This window comes from Corvus cornix, chromosome 3 (genome assembly GCF_000738735.6).
Source record: "Corvus cornix cornix isolate S_Up_H32 chromosome 3, ASM73873v5, whole genome shotgun sequence".
Classification (NCBI taxonomy): Eukaryota; Metazoa; Chordata; class Aves; order Passeriformes; family Corvidae; genus Corvus; species Corvus cornix.
In genome coordinates, this window is record NC_047056.1 from 52,405,698 (window position 1) to 52,426,887 (window position 21,190).

Consider the following 21,190-nt stretch of genomic DNA (forward strand, 5'->3'; position numbering starts at 1 on the left):
CCTCATAATACAGTCACTGTTAAAATTTGCAGGGGGCCAAAATCTCCTACAATATTCCAGCTGGCACAGGCAAACTGCCAAAGGCGATGGATTTCATCATCTCATGAACAGACCCTTCCTAGTCAGAAGGCAGAAATGCCTGAGAATATTTCACAGCATCAGCACCACATCCAACAACAATCCAAGTTAACTCTTCTGATACTGTTGTTATGCCACCTAGGACTCATTCCCCTGCCACTTACAGGAACATAAAAGCTAAGAGGATTGCATATATAACACAGCAAGTAAGAATCACATCCTTCAAACTAGTGCTCAAAGAAAGTACATTTGCCAAACTAAAAATTATCTTTTTAAATTTAAATAGTTTAAGGTAATAAAAGAAGAGTTAACCTACTTAGTTAGCCTACCTAAATGTGCAGACATTTCCAAGCCTTGGTTGGTCATTGAAAACAAAGAAAGCTCTATTTTCTACAAGTTACCTGTCACCTGTCAACAGAGAGAGATGACAGCATTTGGTTTAAATCACACAGTATGGTACATTGGTGAAAATTTCTCATGTAAAAAAGTCATTAAAATTTGGGCTAGAGAAGATGCTTTCCATCTGGGAGCTGAATCTGGTTTGGTGTGACTATTCCTGTCTGTTAATTTAGCAGTACAAAGTATAACTCTACATTCTTAGCATACTTACTGGGGATGCTGGCATCTCTGTAACCAGAACTGCTTACAGAGAGGGAAAAAAAAGACTGGGCAATTCACAGTGTGCTAGAAAAATTACAGGCAATTCCACGTTTTAAGCATCATCTATCAACAGTGTTGAATAGTCAAAATGGGAATAAATTTAAATGCATTGCCAAGGCAAATGCTGTGATAATTGTATCTGGTTTTCCTTTCTAATATAGAAAAAAATCCCAGACGCTCATCTCATTTGCGCCCAGTGAAGCTGAGTGGAAAGCGGATCAATCCCACAGCTTCACCATGTGCCTGCCTGTCCACTTTGGCCAGCACAGAGCAGGACCAGAAGAGGTATAGGTAAAAGAAAAAACACCAGGAGGCTGAGCAGCGTGGTGAATCACAGGGAGCCGCTTTGTCTGCAGCTTCCGTTCTCTGCGGAACTGTGCAGGGCTGAAACAATGGCTCTCCTATGGAGCTGCATCTCATCTACCTCATCTACAGCCAGTGATGAATGATGGGTCAAGAGGGCAGCAGACTTTGGGTGCACAACCCTTAAATACTTTATCAAAGATGGCAAAAGGCCATGTGCTTCAATAATACAGCAAATACTTCCTTTTGCTGTATAGCAGACAAATTCCTTCCTCTCTGCTGGCTCAGTCTGAAGCTTTTGGTTCACAGCTCAGAGCATGTGCAAGTTCTATATTCGCAAAACATACACGTAAAAAAGCTTCAGTTTTATTCCTGAGACCATTCAACTGTAAACATTCTCACAGAAATGAAAAGTCAGCCCTATCTGTGCTGAAATCCTATGCTTTCATAAATATGTAATTCTAGGGATTTTTAGAGTTTATAGACAATAACAGAAGGAATATTTTGCTCATTTTAAAAAGTGAAACTGAATAGTAAGAATTGAAAAAAATTCTAAAACTGTAACTCATCCAAACTTTTCATACTGGGGTTTCCTGAAAGAAAAACATACTGATTTGATAGAAATGAAAAGTTCCATAAAATATAGGACTTTTGTCCCCTGTTTAAATAAAGATTAATGAAAATAATAGGCCTTGTGATATAACAAGATACTTCAATACTAACAGTTTGACAGTATTGTGCTACTCAGAGAATTACAATTTAACAAGACATACAAGATGAGTTGGAATACCTTCATGACATAAAAATATCTTTATGCAAAATAAAACTGAAGCAACATTTAAAATGGTCTGAAGTAAAATGTCTTACTGCTTAAGAGTTGTCAAGCGTTTGTCCCAGTACCTCTTTAGAGAAGAGGTAAAGTATTTCAGAACCTTCTGCCATCTAAATTTTCTTTCGACCACTTTTGTCTTCTGTTCCCCCTTAGCTGTTTCTTTGTCTTTTTATTCCTCTAGGTATCTTTAAAACTTGATCTAACTGCTCTGAATTTGACAACAAAACTTAATGTTCTAAGAGGACAGAAAGCTGTGGGCTCATGTTTGGTTTCTAAAGGAAGTGGCAGAAAGCAGTCTTGGAAAAAAACTCCAAATCAGCTGTGATCATTTCAGCTCCCTTACGAAAAACATCAGCAACAGAAGAAGTCCAGTTGGGATCCCACCCACCCAGCACCGAGGTAACCCTGTAATTTTGGGTCATCGTTTAATGGCACCAACACTTAATACTGGATCATAACTTCCCCATTTTGGTGGCTTTGAGAAGTTGATTGACACCAAAATGCTGATGTGAGCAGTGTGAGGCACCAGCAGTGCCACGTGGGCAGTGAGGCAGCAAGCTGTGCCATCCCACCGCCCACCCTGCAGTGACACGGGAAACCTGCTCCTTTTGCCTCCAGACACGTTAGGGCAGAAGAAATGCGTGTTTTCCCTCCCAAAGATCTCTCATCATTTTACACTACAGCAATGGATTTGCACAATTTTGATCAAATCTCACCGTAGATTTTGAATTTAAACACTCCAGAACTGAGAAAAACAAATGGTTCTTATGCTCAGAAAATGGACGGTCTTGGAGTGGAGGTATCTCAACTTCCTTATAGCCCTGTTGAACAGATTACAAGCAGGCCTGTCATCTCTACTTCAGTCAAGTGTAAATTTCAGATTAAAAAAATAAGTGATTTTAATTGATAGCCATAATGTGTACTGAAAAGCTTCTAAAGCAATAATAGCTTTTACAGAACCACTGCTGTCCAGAAAGCAAATCAGCACATAAGTAACTCACCCTCTGAGTATTTTCATTCTTTTTTGAGAGTGTGAAACTAAGATTGGCATCAAACTGCATCACTTTTTTAATGCATTTTCCATCCAAACTGAGAGGCACTTGAGGAGCAACAGTGATGTCCCAGAGAAAAACATATTCAGTGTAACTTTTCTGCTACACCCACCTTCACTTCATGGCCCAGCACTCTGCTCCCTTTTATTCATCCAGGTGAGGAGAAGCTGACAGCTGGGGGAGGGAAGAGATTGGGAGCCATATGGAGCTACAGTCAATTTTTGGTATGAATTTGTGAATAGATACAAAAGAGATAAATGCTGGCATGCATAAATTCATATTTTATCAATACCTATTTTGGTACTCACTGTCAGAGTAATTTATTCCAAAAAAGGCTTTTAAAAACGAACACTAGTTTAAAGAAAATTCTAATCCTGACTTATTTCTTGCCACAGCAAATCCAGGATCCCGACGGCATGAAGCAGGAGGCAGAAGCCCACTCAGTAGGGTTTACCTCACAATGCCAAAAGGGAAAGTGGTGCAAATAACCAAGAACCCAAGAGAGAGATTGTTCAGGTCACTGCTCAGGACAAGCTCCCTGGGAATAGAGCTGCTCAAGCAGGGGTGGGCAATCAGCCTTGGCACAAGGAAGCATTGAGGGTCCATGTCCCAGCTGCTCACACAGAGGGCAAGGAGAGCTGACTGTTTTGCATGCAGCATCTTGTAATAATGAAGGTTTTCAAAAGTACAAGATTCACTAGATTGGCTGCCTGTAATTGCTGCACCCACAACTGTTCAGTTTCACTTCTCAGACTTATTCAAATAATCCAGCCCCCATGGGCCTGCAAACCTGAGCTGCAAGTCTGAATGTGGAAGGGGATTTATTAAAAGACTGCTGGTGCATCTGACCATGACAGAATGCTAAAAAAATGAAAAAGTAATGAAACACACAGAACATTTCTGAGTCCCAGATTATGTTTGGCCTGGATCCAGTGGCCACGTTTGATTTCCACTGACTTCCCTATTACAGACTGTTATCTCCCCAAACTTTGATCTAAGGCCACTGCAAGAGCAGAGAGCAGCAGAGCAAAAGTATCTGTGAGACTCACTTATTCCATTAGTCAGAAATCAAAAATCAAAAGAGCCACTTGAAACACTAACAAAATGCAAAAACTCATCACTTCCTTCCAGAGAAGGGCAAAAGACCTTATTTGTAATTGTTGATTAGAACACGTGCCATGGCAGAAAATTTCTGGACTCCATTCCCAGCCCTTAAATAGTTCTGTGGCTGGACTTGAGCAAATGGTTTGAATTCTCTATGCTTTTTCAAAATTGTAATAAAAAACACATACCCACCTCACAGAATAGAGGCTTCATCAATGTTCCTAACTCACTCTCAGCTTCTTAAGTAGACAGTCCTGCAAAAGTGCAGAGTACCATTACTTAGATTTGGTTTGCTTTAAAAAAATTTAATCCTGTCTATTACTTGGTTGGGGGTTTTTTATTATTATTTTCCAGGTAGGAACAATTTTGGATGCAAAATCAGAGTCTCTGCCTGGAGACTGGCCTCAGGCTTCTGCCTCATGCGTATGTGTACATCATATTCCTACATCTTCCACAAAAGAGAAGGTGAGTCTGTGAATAAGGTCAGTAGGACACAAGCCAAGCAATGTACACCTAAATCTGAATGCAGAACAAACAAAAAAAGTGGGTATTTTTAAGAACAAAACTCTTTCCTAAGAATTTGGTTTCTTCATGGTCACACTGTCTGGGTGCAATGTGTAAAAAGTGGCTTTCTGAGGCACCGTGGTGTCTTCTGAATCACTGCCATTACCCAAGAAGACCCCAGGAAGTGGTTTGGATGAGAAGCTGGACCCAACTTGCATAGGTATCAGCTGATCTCAGAGTACACATAGCACAAAACCCTAACAATATGGACACTGTAAAACTAGGAATAACCTTATCTCCTGCAGTTTGGGAAACCATTTCTAACCCAGTGACTACAGAGCTTAGGAACAAGTCAAACAGTTAATTATTCACTATGCTTCCTAATTAATCTCCATTTCAGGCCAAATCTTTGTATGCCCATAAAAACATTAAGATCTCCAGTGAGGGAAACAACAGCATGAGCTTTTGGACCTCCTTCTGCAAAGCAATTCATTTTTCCATAAACAGTTACTATTAAGCAAGGACAAAGCAACAAACCAGACAGCCATCTGTGTAAACCAATTTAAAAGGATGGTGACCTCATAAAACATTTCAAACTAATGCTCTCCTTTTAACTTCTCCCACCCCGTCCTGCCCCAGAAGATGCTGGGTTTGAGCAGGTCCTCGGGTGAGCACGGTGCTTTCGCTTTAGGGAAAGCTGGTACTTTAAAACCAGAGTGATTTCAAACCCGTGAAAAGAGCATGGCAATGAAAATACCTCGGCATATATGGAAGCAGGATAACCTTAGCGGCTGCCCACGCTCCCAGAGGGTGTTGCCACAAAGGTCTGTGCTATGTTTGCCAGCTGAGCTTCCTAGAGGTATGAGGTCAAGCGAGCACAAAGGTTCAGGCCACTGATGGTAACGCAATCCCTGCTGAACTGTGTTCTTTCTTACGACCCAGAGAGAAGCCAGAACAAGCACAGATGGCAACCACATTAGAAAAGAGGACAAACTTGATAGCCTTAGAGCAAAACTTATGAATCCACATACAGCACAGCTATGCGGTGTGCACCCAAGATGGCAACAGCATCCCCAGCTCATTCTGCCCACTTAGATTTGAATCGAATGAAGAAGCTTCAGGCAAAATATGTGAAATAAAAGTAGAACACCTACAAAGAAGTGCAAGTAATAAACAAGGACATGTTGTGCATGTCTTGCACAAGGTGACTTGCAGAACTGCCCTTTATTCCATTTACTGAAGTCAGTCAGAGCCACACAAGAGCTGAGAGCAGAGTGCATCAGATGGTGGTGACATCAGACCATTGGTAGCAGAACAGAAGGAAGTGCACAAACTCATTTACAAGGGCATGTGGACTACAAGCATTCCAGTATCAAAGAAGGTAACTGAAAGAAATGTATATTCTGTATATTCTCTTCACATTTCCAAGCATCTGAACAACGTAACAGTATATAAATTGTATTTAAAGTGGTGGAAGGAAGCATTTGCTTTTCCATGATATAAAGATGATGTTTCTAATCCACCTAGTGCAGACACGGTAAAAATTACCTCCCACAATGCCAAGGCTTGTTACACGGACTCTTTCTTCTTTAGCCTGCATTTTCATAGAGTCATTACTTTACTGTTCCCCTGCCACAGCGCCTGATGTTTGTGTGCCTGGTATTTGTGTTTGCTTTAAAGTCATGGCTGTGAGGTGAAGGTAACTTGCCCTTCTGACCCAGCGCGTAATTGTACAAGTGTTTGCGCAGTAATAACCCATTGTACACATAAAGTGACATTTCTCTAATTGGCATTTGCTGAACACAAGGGCACCCTCTGCAAATACAGTGGCTTTTTTATTGGCAACCTCTTTAATTATTTCACTTTTCCTAACACAGAATCTCCTTTCTGTCATTAGAGAAGAACAAACCATTCCTCACCACAGCCACAGTAATACTATATATTTCTTAATACGTATTACTGAATACTACTAAAGATTAGCCTTAAAAGACAGAGCAGTATTAACAGCTGTCCTGGGAATTTGTTCCAGAAAAGGGAATACTTCTGACCTTTGAGCCCATGTTTCAGTGCCTTTTTGAGATGCTTCAGAACAAAAGTTCAAGCGGCGTCTCCTTTCAGTTTGTCTCACGTTGTTGCGTGTAAAAGTGAGGACAGAAATTCAAGAGAAGCCCGGCTGGTGCTGCTTTCCCTTGCCTTCAGTTCCGCTGTGTCAGCTGATGCTGGCACATGCAGCATATTTCTCTGCTTCCTTTGGTTTTGTCTTTCCTTGGTTGCTGCTTTGAGGTCCTACCCACCCATCTCCACTGCTCTCCTGTCACTGCCATGTTACGTAAAAACTCAGAAATGGCTTAGGAAACATTTAAATCTGCGCTATCTTGGCAAGCAGCTAATCCTTGAAGCAAATGCTACTTACACAACAGAGTGCCTGTGTTTCCTACCCTGTCGTGGAGATGTCATGCCTCATCTCCTAAGGCTGGAAGGAATGCACAACGCTTCATAAAATAGCTCTGACTTTCCATTTCTACTATATAAGCATCTTGTTATCTGTTTTTATAGGGAGGGAAAATGGGAAAGGGAATTCCTGGAAGAGATTACAATTGTCAAACTAGCTTTTGATATCTTTTAAACAGCTGGAGCGTCAATTTTTTGGCGGCACTGTCGAAAGTCTATGAGGGCTTCCTGACTGAAGTGGAGGAATTAGTACATTTAGTTCAACTACAAGCTGTACTTTTTAAAAAATCCATATGAAAACAGACTCATTATTCATTTTTCTGTTAATATGTGGTTTTGCCCTGCAGTTTCAGTAATATTTTTTGTAAAACCTGGCAGTCTCAAAAAAGAACTGTAACTTAGAGCTAATGTTTTAATAAACTCTTGTTTACACTACAGTCAAACCAGAACAAACAAAATAAAGCTACAAATGACGTTTTTATAGGAAGTCAAGAAAGAGATTCATGTGTCTGAATATTTTAGTTACAGTGTGGTAGGCACGACAATTATTTCCTGTAAAGCCAAATTGTAGCTTTAAAGAACTGGAAGAAGGCTACCATGGGAATAGAGCATGGATATGACTCGAGCCTCTAAAGAGCAGCTGGATAAAAATACCTTACAATTTAATGCAAAAATCTCATCAAGTATTCTGAGCATTTTACAATGGAGCAATGGCAAGATATGGCTATGAGAAACCTGTCTGGAATCTTCAAAACACAACCATGCTGGATTACTGCAAATGCCTCCCTCTGTGGGGTAAAACTAAAAAAAATTTCATGAAGAAGGTTTGCAGTGAGATAGGCAAGAAAATGACCTTTTTTTGAAAGTGATCATAGAATCCCAGAAATTAGATCAAAAAAGGAAATTACCAAAGTCTATTAGATCATATTGTATCCAAGTAAGAAAAATCTATGTAGTATATTTTTCAGCATTTTGTCCAGGTCAGCATTTTGTCTTTTGAGTTGTTCAAACTAATCAGCTCCTCTAGTTTCCATCAAGGGAACGGACTTTCACCACAGTTATTTTTTTCCTACAAGTTAAACTAATACTCCTTTTTGCATTTTGATACTTCATAGCTCTTTGAGACAGTTATTCCCTTCTAGGTGATCTTGGCTCTGATACCACTGTGGTATCTAATTTAATAGCAATCGAGGTATAAAATGCTAAACTAAAAAGAGCAGCTGACCTTCTGATTTGCAGCCTTGCTCCCTCTGTAACCAGCGGCAAGCTTCTGCTTGCATGAGACCTGAGCTCATGGTCAAGAGTCAAGAGGGTTGAAAATCACTATCTCACTTCTAAAGACAGGCTGTATTTCATCAATGCATGGCTCTGAGCTTTATGGAGGATGGAGAGCTAAGAGCAAAGGAGCCTCAAAAGGCTCCTATTTTCTTTAGTCAATGTGATGCTCCATGTTTTGGTTAGACTGAGAAAATTTGGTTACTATCACTTTTCCCTGCATATTAGTGAAACGGGGTTCAATGAGTTTTCTGTTTCTTAGTTGTAATAATCCCATTTCTTTTTCATTCCCAAATTACAGTCTTCCAGATGAGGATATCTGGCTGGCCTTTGTAAGCAGAAACAGAATTCCTTGGAGGTGGGAAAGGAGTTTCACACTGCAGATTGTTATCCTACCTCCCAGGCAAAGGACAGAAGATGTCATGACCTCATGGACTGACTTTGTAACTCCTCTGTCCCTGAACAAAGATGGTCCCAAGCAGCACACAGAGAAATCCCCAAACATTCATTCCCTTCACAGCCCAAAAGGATAAACAAGTGTACAAAAAGAAAAGACAGTCCATCCTTGAGGATGCTGGAATAAGTTTATGAAAACAAAATGACTACCTGGTAAGGAATTTAATTTTTTAACTTTGTTGTTATTATTTTTAACTAGGAGGGTAGCAACTGGCAATTGTACTTGAGAAAGACTGGATGAGTTTTTGGAAAACTCATCAACGCTAAAGGCCTGCCTGCAGAGGGACAATGTCATGTCATGAAACTACAGACACTTGGCACAGTCCTCAGCAATCCTGAATAAGTACCTTGTGTCCTTGTGCTATTAGCTATTGCAGTATCATGAAAATCCTTCACAACAGTGCCATTTTTGAAGTGAGGCTGTACTGTCAGGTGTCCTGACATTATCAAGGCTCCTGGGGGTGCCACTGTGTGGCATCTCTTTCTTGCCTCCTTTACAGCAAGTTTCCAAACCAGGATGTGCAAAAGGCCAGGATGTGCTTCAGAAAAAATTTAACTTGTTTTAGGAGGAAGCTTCTTCCCTCACTGTCTCCTTGGAGTACAGGATCTCTTTCCCCAGGATAACCCTGTCCCTTACCCACTCCTGTTCCAGTATTCATGCCTGGCTTTGCATCTGAGAACAGGAGGCTGGTAGGGAGTGCTGGTGGCAGCAAGCAGATGGACAGGGATGCTGGGCTGAGTCACTGGCAGCTCACCACTTGTTGAGCTGTTTGAGGTCCTGCAGGAAAAATGCTCACTTTGTGGCACTAAAGAGAAATACTGCTAAGAGCAAAAATCACTACAAGAACTACTGCTCCGTGTAGATACAGGAAACAAGACAGGAGACGAGGAAAAGACTTTGCCACAGTTTACAGGAGTTGGTGCCAGACTACTGACATAAAGGAGGTACCCTCCTGTCTGCCATAGTACACAGCCTTCACCTGCAGTATGTTCCTTTTCTCTTCTTCCCCACGTGCCAACAAATGGGTGGATTTCATTCAAATTAACTGCTTGATGCCAGGGCAACATCTATAAATCTATAAACTTACTGACAGCCTAGTCCTGGATCTCCAACAACCTTATGAAAGTTGCTGGCCACTTGCAGGAAGGACTGAGATGATGACGAAAGGTCTCAGGACCAAGGTCATCAGGCACAGAACACACAGGAAGTGCTGAAGTGTATCTGACTCCATTCACTCACATTACTGTATACAGTAACATCAAAAAGATGGAAGGCTCTTCATTCATTGTATCAATTGGATTTAAGAAATTATATTCACAAAAATGAAATAACTTTTTTCACTGTTCCAACTTTTTTTTACACTGTGCTTTTCTTGTATTATTTCACTGCATTATTTTTCTTCCTCTTCACTTTTGTTACTCTGATCACTACAAATATGAGCAATGTTTATGAGTAACTCCTTATTTTTCCCTACAGCAAAGTAATGCCTAAATGACGTGATTATTATTTCTTCCACGATACCTGAAGGAACAAAACCCAAAGCAAACCAATGAAACTAAGCTCTTCCTCCAGGCTCTCCCTCACACAAGCTGACCAAAACTGCAGTTTCCAAGTACCTGGGAATTGGTTCAGTGGCTTCAACTGGACTTTATGGAAACACAAAGATCACCTTGAGAGATCAAGTATTTGTAACTATAATAGACGATTTTGAACTAAAACAAACAAAATATACCATGTCCCCTGAAAATGTCAAATAACTACTCTGCCTCATATTTCAGACTATTTTTTACAACGTATAGCCAGCTCACAGTAATAACATATATTTACTTGTGTTTATGATTTCATTAATGACTGTGCAGCACTGCCTGCTCCGCACAGTCACTCTTGAAACAAAATAGTGCTGTCAAAACAGTGGGCCATGGCGAGGTGAGCTTTCTAATTTTTTTGCTCTTCTTTCTATCTCAGAGCACCTCTTTACTCTCAGAGTATTTAAGCACTGAGAGTACTTTGTGTAAAAATGACACAAAACTATTAAATACCAATTCATTGTTATGACCCTCAACAAATACCCATCACTACAGCAGCTGTACAGAGTGTACAGTCATAGATTTAACAGGTGGGAAGGGTGGAAGAGAAAAGAATTGTATTTAATATTTAAAAAGATTTCAGAATGAAGCCCCCTGATACTCCTGTGTCAGATTCAGCCTCTGTTTTCACCTCCCATATATGGTAATTACAATCCTGTGCCCACTGGGAACTAGTTGCACATTGAAACACCAATACGCTTCACTGGAGGAGGGAGAGGTTTGCTGATGGAGATACTACAAGATGCTGCAGTGAATACTTCGACTTTCGTTGAATATGCAGTATCCCTGGCTCCAACACCTAATTATTTTAACTAAACAGAGGAATATCTGGTTAGGCACTGTGCAGGGTGACTTTCCAGATTTTAAAGGTGACCACTGAATAAGTGAAGGCTCTTCTGGAAAAACAAGGTTTTAGTACTTCGGTTATCATTCCTCAATTCAAGCTGTGCCAGCAGAACTTGGTGCCTGCACTTAGTCACTGAAGGCAACAGGGTGTAGGCATACAGACCCAGGCATCCATAGGGTGTGACTTCACTGCAGGGTCAGCACCTAAATTAAGTTTGTCCCCAACGCGACATCTCTGTCACAGCACACAGGGAGGTACCTACACACCCTGCCACATGCCAGTTTGGATTCCATCCCTCTGCCTTGGCCTCAGTGCCAAGCATCAGGAAACAGCAGGCAACTTGCCAACATTTTTTCTTAGAAAACGGCAACCCTTTCTGGAAATGTTCTCCAGTTTCTGCAGAGTCTTTCTGGAAAGGTGGTAATGCTGAGCTTTTGCACAAACACTGTAAATGAAAGCTACCCTAAAATACTATCACTACCCAAAACATGACACCCCTAAAAATGAGGGCAAATGAGGTTAATATTAGCCAAAAATATTACTGTGTAGCCAGGCATTTTGATTCCTAGAAAGCTGAGGTAAATGACACATATAGTAGCATCAACCAGTTAGCAAACTTTACATTTTCAAAGCACACACCACGAAAATCCACTGATTTTTAATGTAAATGACTCAAGATTCATCAAACATTTTTGTGCTCAACCTTTTACAGATTTTGAATTATATAACCAGTTTGCCATGAATCTCAAAGTCTTATTGAAGTGACAGAAAAAAAAAGAAACCCAAAAATAAAGGAAGAGTAAAATCACAGCTCGATGAAGACCTTTCCACTCCCTCATCTCCCTCTCATGATTTTCCAAGCCTCTTTTTAATTGCTGCTTCTCTTCCTACTACTTCTGCCAAATGCAATTCTTAACCAGCACTCAGCTAGCTAGCCAGAGCAGATGAGGAAATTCACTTCAGACCCAGTGCATGTGTTCGAGCAGGCACCTGTCTGAAAGGAGCAGAAAGGTACACACAGCCCATATTGCTCAGAGTGAGGGCATCCACACCACGACAGTGCACACCTGTAAGCACTGTGTCAACAAAGGCACAGCCAGCGGTTAACTGGCTTCTGCAGGAAGCCTGGTTTCATTCATTAACTACGACCTCTGGGCTAGTACATGCGGAGGAGGGAACATACAGGCGAGTTCAAACAAAGCTCCTGTTTTCCCTCTGAAACTTTTCAAGTCTCAAAATCTCACACAAAACCCAAACCGCTGTCACCTGAATGAAAAGCAATAGTAGGCACTCGAATAAGTAAGACCCGCGTGAGAGTTTGCAAGCCCAGCCTGTGCGGAAGGCCACCTGCCAACAGGAAGAAGTGGTAAGAAGGAATTTGGATCCAGCTGCTATCCTCCCTCAGCCAAACAATGCCGCGTGATAAACAGCATTAAGGATTTTTTTTTTTTTTTTTTTTTTAAATCCTCAATCACACTGGGAGCATCTATATCTGTCATTTTTACTCCGTGGTTACCAGGAGAAGGGCTTGAGAGATTTCTGTGCACAAGTTCACAGAGAGCCAATCTGCTTCCTATCATAGCTTCATCAAAAGGATTGAGACAGGAAGAACAGGAGGGAAAGAAGAAGAAATGACAAAGCGCCTCACCGTAGGGCTGACTCAAGCTGCTGAATTCATCACAGGTAACACAGAAAATCTTGTAGCTGTCTTGCAGCCCCATTTCGCATGTCAGCTTCTGACAGAAAGGCAGAATGGACACAGAAAGAGGAGATAACTCAGTATCTGCAGTCCTTATTTCCTTAATATGAAGTACTGAACACCAGGAAATGAACTACGACTGTGCGCTCAGTGGGTCACTGTGGCAGGTGCAACTTCACCTTAAGACCACGTAGCCTACTGCACCTTCAGATTTAGCCCAGGCAGCACCTGGGTGAAGCATGTCAATAAATCCACTCGCTGCTGATGGTAATAAAAAGGGTTAAAAACCAACCAGACTGCAGCTGAAAATTCCACAGCCTTTCCCTCCACAGAGCTGCAAACTGCGTGTCTCCCTGGGATGAAATGAACGGACCAACTGCCCTAAAGATCAGCCAGCTAAAGACATTGAAACGCCAGAGCCACCGGCGGACACGGATGGCTGGAGAGCTCGGGGAGCTGGAGCATCACGGCCGCTCGGCGATCCTCCGGCGCGGCCACTTCCCGGCGTCCGGGGACGCGCAACTCGCGGCTACGCGTCGGCGCCGGATTCACCGCCTTGCAGCCGAGGAACCCCCCTCTCCTTCCTCCCCGCCTCAGCCCCCGGTGAACACCCAGGATCTGGGTACTACCTGCGTTTATCAGCAGAGCCATCCCGTGTCTTCAGTCATTCAAGGAATTTAACAGCCTGGAAATTCCTGTTGTCCATTATTTGAGGTCACAGATAAAAGCTAAACAGCAGCCGTGACTCCCATCAATCATAAGTCACTCACTGATAGAGCGTATGGTAGGAGACCTACTGATGTAAGCTAGTCACCAGAGAAAATACCCACTGATGACGCATATCCAGGCACAAAAATAGTTACAGGGCCCCCAAAGGGATTATTCAACAGCCTACATTTAGATATTCCTTCAAGAGACCCGCAGTCGATTTGCTGCTATTAGATGGCTGGGGAACATTGAAGTTTAAGTTTCCTCAGCAGACATAACCACAAATAGCTGGTTTAAATAAGCTACTGCAATTACAAGCTGTTTTGTAAATTTTAACACTGCATTATAGCGATTAAGTCTAAACAGAACCACTGGCTAAAAAATGCTGTACAGCCTTCGCTCTCAATATTTACCAATTCCTCCTGCATATTAGCCAGCAATGAAAAGAACAATTTAAAATTAATTCACAGATGTTTAAACTAAGTCCCTTGTGCTACCCTAGAGCAATGTTTTTGAATCTTAAAAAACCAAAACAATATATGCAAAATGGTATGGGACATTTTGGTGCTGCTTAAATGCTATCTGGATCAACTTTTGCCTTAATTTTTATCCTTCTTTGGTATTTGTCTCTCTACTACACAAAAAGAAAAATACCCAAATAGTTAATCTTTCTTGCACAAATCAAAACCATGTAAAGGTAAGTTATTGCAACATGCAAAACCATGTACCGTGCACTCACTTTGAGCAGGGGCTAGAAAGAGGATCCCTAGAAATCCCTTCCAGCCTAAATTATTCCGCAATTCTCTGCAACTGGATTTTTTGGCATTAAAACCATAATCCTCTAAATTAACCAATCAGCTGGTAATCCTACAATACTCCTGCCCCCTTCAACAGTTTCAGGATCCTTTTCATGCCCAGACAGCAACAAAACTTACTAGGATATAGCTGAGCCTACTAACACCACTGAGCACGAAACACTGACTGTGCATTTCTGGCAATATTAAAACCTTTATTTTTTTAGAAGATCAGATTTTAACATCCAAACCCTCTTTTTAGAAGCAATATTGGTGCTTAGGAGTCTAAACTGTAATGACTTTTTACTGCACATTTAGAATCTAAATACAGGAAAATATTTTATGGCTCTGATGCCTATTTCATTGACATAGTTTTGGAAAGCATTACCTAGCCAAACAAACACTCAAGGATTTATAGTGCTTACCCTGTAAAGCAGGAGAAAGAATTGTCCCAGGCTATGAACTTCTACCTCACTTTCTTCATCTGTGATAACATTATTAAAAATAACACCAAAAATTATTTTTAGCACAACTGTTTCGTAGAGCCCTCATGTTTCTCTCATGCATCCATATGCTGCCAGTCCACATGGCCTAATTTAACAGCCCTAAGAAGAAATATTGGTGCCCTCTAGCTGATTTTCCTTACCAATTTCCTGCAGACACTGAGCAGCAGTCTCTTTTCTCCTGACATTCCTGGGTCTTTCACTGGTGCCCCCAAAATGCAATGTCCTGGAATAAAACAAGCCACTTCCTACAGAAGATACAGGAATCAAAACACTCAAATCCCCTAGGGCTCTCAACTGTGGGAGCTCTTAAAATAGCGTAAGTGCCATGAAAAATAGGAGAGGTGCTCAATACCACCTTACCAAGAACTGCTGAAGCACCCAAATATACTTTGTAGTAAGTCTGCAAATTCCATGGGAAAATACAACCTACAATTTTGCATGAAACACCAGAAGCCCCTTACCCGTTCAGAAATAGTGCAATTCCCCCTTCATCAGGAGCCTTTAAAATGCTTATAAGCTGTTAATTATGTTCTGCCACACATTCTGAAGTTAAGTCAGTGATGGATCAGACGATTTCACGGCTCAGAGCCCAGGATCTCCCTTTTGCCATGACACAAGCCTCAGCAAGCAGGAAGAGCTGTCCTCTCCTTTCACTCTGATGTCTGTCAAAGGGACGGACTCCCTATTCCATCCTCCACGTTCCCATTCCCTCTCACTCCAGCCCTTCTCCTGGAGGCTGCATCGGGTACCACTGAGGCACAGGGCCACATCACATGGCTATGGCAGGGACACAGCTGGAGCATGCCTTCAAAGCTAGGAAAGCCAGGAGGTGGGGATGCTGACACACATTTTGGGCACCATCTCCAGCGTGACAGGTGAGGTCAACGAAACAGTGTCCAAATCCCAAACAGGAGACCTCTCCTGGCTGGAGGAAAACCCCCACTGACAAAGAGCAGTCCCAGGAAATGCTGACCCTGTGGTGGCAGACAGGTGCCTGGCAGCTCCCAGAACAGCTCTTTGGCACCTTTGAGTGAGTGCATCTGCTCTAAGCCACACCAGTGGCCACTGGCTGCCCAAAGGATGCAAGAGAATGGGAGGCTGTGTGGAAAGCAGGGTTAAAGCTCTGATCTTTTCCTCTTTTTCCAGCTAAAAGAGGCAGAGGTTAGCTGGAGCTGGCTGTTTCTCTGCATTTAATTAAAGACATAAACCTCTGTGGACAACTCTGGATGGCCCTATTAACCATTACTCAAATTAAACATAGAACAGAGATCAGGATCTGAAGCTCAAAATAAATACTGTGAAACAGACTAACTTTTAGGGTTGCATTCATAATCCTCAAAAGGTCTGTTTAAACCTGGACTGGGAAAAAGGAAGCCGCAGCATATACTGCATATTTCTGCGTTTGAACAGCAATTTTCAAGCAGAAACTGCTCAAATGTTTGGGAGGCATCAGGCTGATCCTGCAACTTCCAGCTGTCTTTGGAAAGTTAACTTCCCATGTGCCATCTGCCCGTTGGGAGACAGAATGTGTTAATCACAGCAGCCAGGCATTTTGGAAGGGTCCTAGGGCTCCATTTCTCTAGCACCTTACTACAACATTCCAGCTAATGTTCCTTTCACACACATCTCCAGGAAAAGGATGCTACAGACTCAGTCAATACTCACTAAGCAGTTGTAATCCAAATCTCTACATCAATTAAAAGACAAAGGGCTTATTTGAACACAGAACTGTCAAAACCCTTTGCTCGCATAAAACAGGCATTTTAGTCCATTTGGAAAGTGAAATCTTTGGCACAGTTCATTTTTCTGCTTGCCTTTTTTTTTTTCAACCAGCTGTCGGTTCTGCCACTTCTCACATGGGAGACCTAGAACAAGGCTGGTTTGTGCAACTTCTTTTCTGGAAGGCAACAGACTTTTCAAAAGCCTGACTTCTTGCAACAGAGAAGAACCCAGCAAACCTTGCAGAGGATAGGTACAGATGTGGTAATGTAACAGATGGGCAGTGAAGGTGGTATCTGTGGGATAAAAGGAGATATGGTGGAAAAACTAAGATCTGGCAGGAGCAGCTTTTGCTGTTTCCAGTAGCAAAAATGTGTTGCTTTTCAATACAGAGAAAATATAACGAAAACAGGACAGGTAAAGGACAGAACAGGGATCATGGTTACAGTGCTAACTAAGTATACCCATCTAAGTAAGTATTAAAGAGTGCAGAGATGTTCTATTACAAAACAACTTCATGATAGTTTTAAAAATGCTGTATTTGAAGTAGGAAGCTCATGAATTCTCTCTTACTGGCCCAGGAGCATCCAATTTGGAATATACATTAATGTAGTGTAGGAACATTGTTTATGAAAAGTAAAGAGACTATGAGATTTCCAAACAGACAGTAGGAGAACAACTTACATTAACAAATTATTATTTGAAATTTCTACAATTTTTGAAACAAGGGGCAATATTAGAAAATGTTGGCTCACTGAGGATGGGATAGTATGGAGCATTTAGTCAGCATATCATACAACATTAGATAAACCAGGACACTGATGTCAGAAATACAAATATAGTTCATGCTATTCTCAGTCTGCCTGCACATCAGTGTCTTAGGGCCTTTCTCTAACTGCTAGCATTGGCAAAACAGGTAATATTGATCATAACTGAAAAACAAAATTAAAATATTATAGAAGCACAGGCTTCTAAGACTACATATTGATTTTTCTCTATTTGGAAGCAGGACTCTGATACATCCCCTTGCATTCAAACACCCCTGAAGAAATCTGAGTAACAATGGATGATGGTGGTGGGACTTGTGCTTATTTTAGATATATAACACAAAAATAAACACTTTTATTTATGGAAATAAGTATACTTGAAGTTACATTTCAAATTAACACTACCTATGATATAGTCTAAACTGGATACATTTGGTAGCATAGTTAACAGTAAATTAGTTTATGTCAAAGCTCTAAAGTAAATCACACCATAAAACTAAAGAAAGCTATTGCCTGAGCACCTGAAACCAGATTTTCTTGAAATAAGAAACTAGCATGTGATAGCAATAGCCTTGTCTGTGTACAACTCTATTCCAAGATAATAACTAAAATACTTTAAGATCTAGTCTTTTCCAAAATTCCTTTGAAGTGTTTCTAGAATATGGTGATGAAAAATAATAGCAGTCTCAGTGGTCTGTACACATTGTATGTATGGCACTTGACTTGAAGGGACCAAATAAAGTTAATCATCAAAACATGACAGATTTATTCTATACATTATTCTACAGTGACTGCACTGGTGGATAAGGAAAGAGAAACTGATGGCATTATCTTGACTTCTTTAAGGTCTCTGATACAGTCTCACACAACATCTCTGTCTCTCTACATTGAGGAGATAAGGATTTGATGGCTGGGCCATTCAATAGATAGGGAACTGGCTGGATGGCCATGGCCAGAGAGTTGCAGTCAACCTCTCAATGTCCAAATGGATCTGTATCAAGTGGCGTTCCTCGTGGAACCTTATTGGGACTGATTCTGTTCAACACCTTAGTTAATGACACAGTGGAATTGAGTGCACCCTTAGCAAGTTTGCGGGTGACACTGAGCCCAGCGGTGCAATTGATACACTTGGTGGACAGGATGCCATCTCTAGGGACCTTAACAGGCTTGAGAAGTGGGCCAGTGTGAACCTCATTAAATTCAACATGGCCAAGGCCAAGGACCTGCACATGGGTCGGGGCAACCCCCAGTATCAGGACAGACAGGGGGTGAATGGATTAAGGCAGCCCCATGGAGGACTTGGGGGTATTGTGTGGTGGGTTGACTTGACAGGACACTAGGTGCCCACCACAGCTGCTCTGTTGCTCCCTTCCTCAAATGGACACGGGAGAGAAAACACAACAAAAGAGAAAAGGATGGGGGAGATCACTCATCAGTTGCCATTACACAAATAGACAAAATAGACTTGATGGGGCAAATAAGTTTAATTTCTTGCCAAAAAAGTTGGCGTAGAACAATGAGAAATAAAACCAAACCTTAAAAAAATTTCCCCTCACCCTTCCCTTCTTGCCAAGCTTAACTTCACTCCAGACTTTCTCTACCTCCTCTCTGCCAGCAGTGTAGGGGGATGTGGAATGGAGAATGGAGTTGTATTCAGACACATTGTCTCTGCTGCTTCTTCCTCCTCAAGGGGAGCACTCCTCACACTCATTTCCCTGCTCCCATGTGGGGTCCCCCCCACAGGAGAGAGCACAGGCTTCCCATGGGATCACAGCCTCTTTCAGGTATCCCCATGCTCCAGTGTGGGGTCCTCCACAGGCTGCAGGTGGATCTCTGCTCCACCCCGGACCTCCATGGGCTGCAGGGGCACAGCTGCCTCACCATGGTCTGCACCGCGGGCTGCAGGGGACTCTCCGTTCCAGTATCTGGAGCACATCCTGCCCCTGCTTATTCACTGGCCTTGGTGTCTGCAGGGCTGTTGCTCTCACAGGTTCTCACCCTGCTCTTCTCTGGATGCAATTGCTGCTGCGCAGCAACTTCTTTTCCTTCTTAAATCTGTTATTCCAGAGGTGCCACCTCTGTTGCTGATGGGCCCAGCCTTGTCCAGCAGCATGTCCACCTTGGAGCCAGCTGCCATTGGCTCCATTGAACATAGGGGAAGCTTCTGGAAGCTTTTCACAGAAGCCACAACTGTAGTTCCCTCCTACCAAAACCTTGCTATACCAATCCAATACATATTGGTAGATGAAAAATTAGATATGACCCAGTAATGTGCACTTGAAGCACAGAAAGCCAACTGCATCTTGGGCTGCATCAAAAGCAGTGTGGCCAGCAGGTCAAGGGATGTGATTCTGCCCCTTTACTGGGCTCCTGCAAGACCCCACCTGGATACCATACACAGCTCTGGTAACAACCACAAGTCAAACACAGATCTGTTGGAGTGGATCCAGAAAGAGCCACAAAGATGATCAGAGGGCTGGAGCACCTCTCCTGTGAAGCCAGGCTGCGAGAGCTGGGGGTATTCAGCCTGGAGAAGAAAGAGAAAGCTTTGGGGAGACCTTGTAACAGCCTTCTAGTACCTACAGGGGTCCTGTAAGAGAGGGATTTCTTACCAGGGCCTGTAGTGATAGGACAAGGGGCAACGGTTTTGAACTGGAAGAGGGTAGATTAGATTTAAAGAAGAAATCCTTTATTATGAGAATGGTGAAGCACCCGAATAGCTTTCCCAGAGAAGATGTGGATGCCCTATCCCTGGAGGTGTTCAAGGCCAGATTGGATGGGGGTCTGAGCAATCTGGTTTAGTGGAAGGTGCCCCTGCCCACGACAGGGTGGGGAACTTGATAATCTTTATAGGTCCCTTCCAACCCAGACCATTCCGTGACTGTAATTCCAGTGCACAGAACTAGGAGTACCTCAAAGATACTGTAAAGCAAAAATAAAAACAGTGACTGCAAAGAGACTATTCTGAAATGACATTCATTTCAGTTTGATGGTTGATCACAAATCAGTAAAAACAGTCTTCATCCACAGGTACGGCCAATAAAAAATTAATTCAGAATGTACACCCATTTCTAACTCCATCTGGAAAGGGAAACACACAGAGAGCGACTAGGGGTCACCAAAACTGGGGAGTGGAAAAGGGCAGCATAGGAAACTCCACTGTCTTCACTTTCTCCATCCCTGAGCACTGTGATAATGTAACATCGTATTTAAGTGTTAACAACCTCACAAGTACATGATCTGACCTGCCCTTGAGGATGAAGTTTCATGCTTCAGTGAGGTCAGTCCAGTGGCGAGCTGCCACCCAAGAGGGGAGGATGCCACTTTGCTTCTTCCTCTCAATGCCAGCTGTGTGCTTCTGCCAGCTCAGCAGTTTGCCTGTGACCATGGGGAGCCAATCCAAAGTGCTCACCCATCAGAAATCCCTGGCTGCCCAACAGCTCACTGCCTGCCCAGCTGCCCAAACCAGCCCAGTGTGGGCTGAAGCAACTGGCTGCATAGGACAGGCAGCAAGAGCAGCCCCTCTGAGACATAAAAGCACAGCCAGGACAGTGGGAAACCTTTCCTCAATCTCCAACCACCTGCCCACTTGCTTCCAGCTTTGGCAGCACTGGAGATTCCTGGCCAAGGAAAAGAAAAGCTGACCTCTCAAAGTTGAGAGGTGCTTCAGACATTGATGCCAACAGCTTCAGCAGGGACCATCACAGAGCCAGCAAGGTCTTGAAGGAACTGCAGGGGGAAGAAAGGAGAATGTACAAACCAACCTATGTAAAGGAGATAGCCCCAGCTTGGCTGCAGCCTCCTGGCTGGTCCCCACCCCCAATGCCAAAAGGGGAGATCACCCCAGA

The 21,190-nt window shown here is 42.5% G+C and overlaps 1 protein-coding gene across 5 annotated transcripts in view; it reads right to left on the reverse strand.

Moving 5' to 3' along the window:
• HIVEP2 (HIVEP zinc finger 2) overlaps window positions 1–21,190 on the reverse strand; it is a 106,123-nt gene that overhangs the window by 72,384 nt on the left and 12,549 nt on the right. Inside the window, exons 1-2 of one of the 5 annotated variants that reach the window (XM_010400000.3) lie at window positions 13,478–13,626; window positions 4,222–4,283 (exon numbers count right to left, since the gene is read on the reverse strand). The exons of 2 other annotated variants lie outside the window; for them this stretch is intronic. The gene's annotated coding sequence lies outside the window, so the exon portion shown is untranslated. Of the gene's footprint in view, window positions 1–4,221; window positions 4,284–13,477; window positions 13,627–21,190 lie in introns of those variants that run through there. 2 more of the 5 variants (XM_010399990.3, XM_010400017.3) reach the window with 2 other exon arrangements.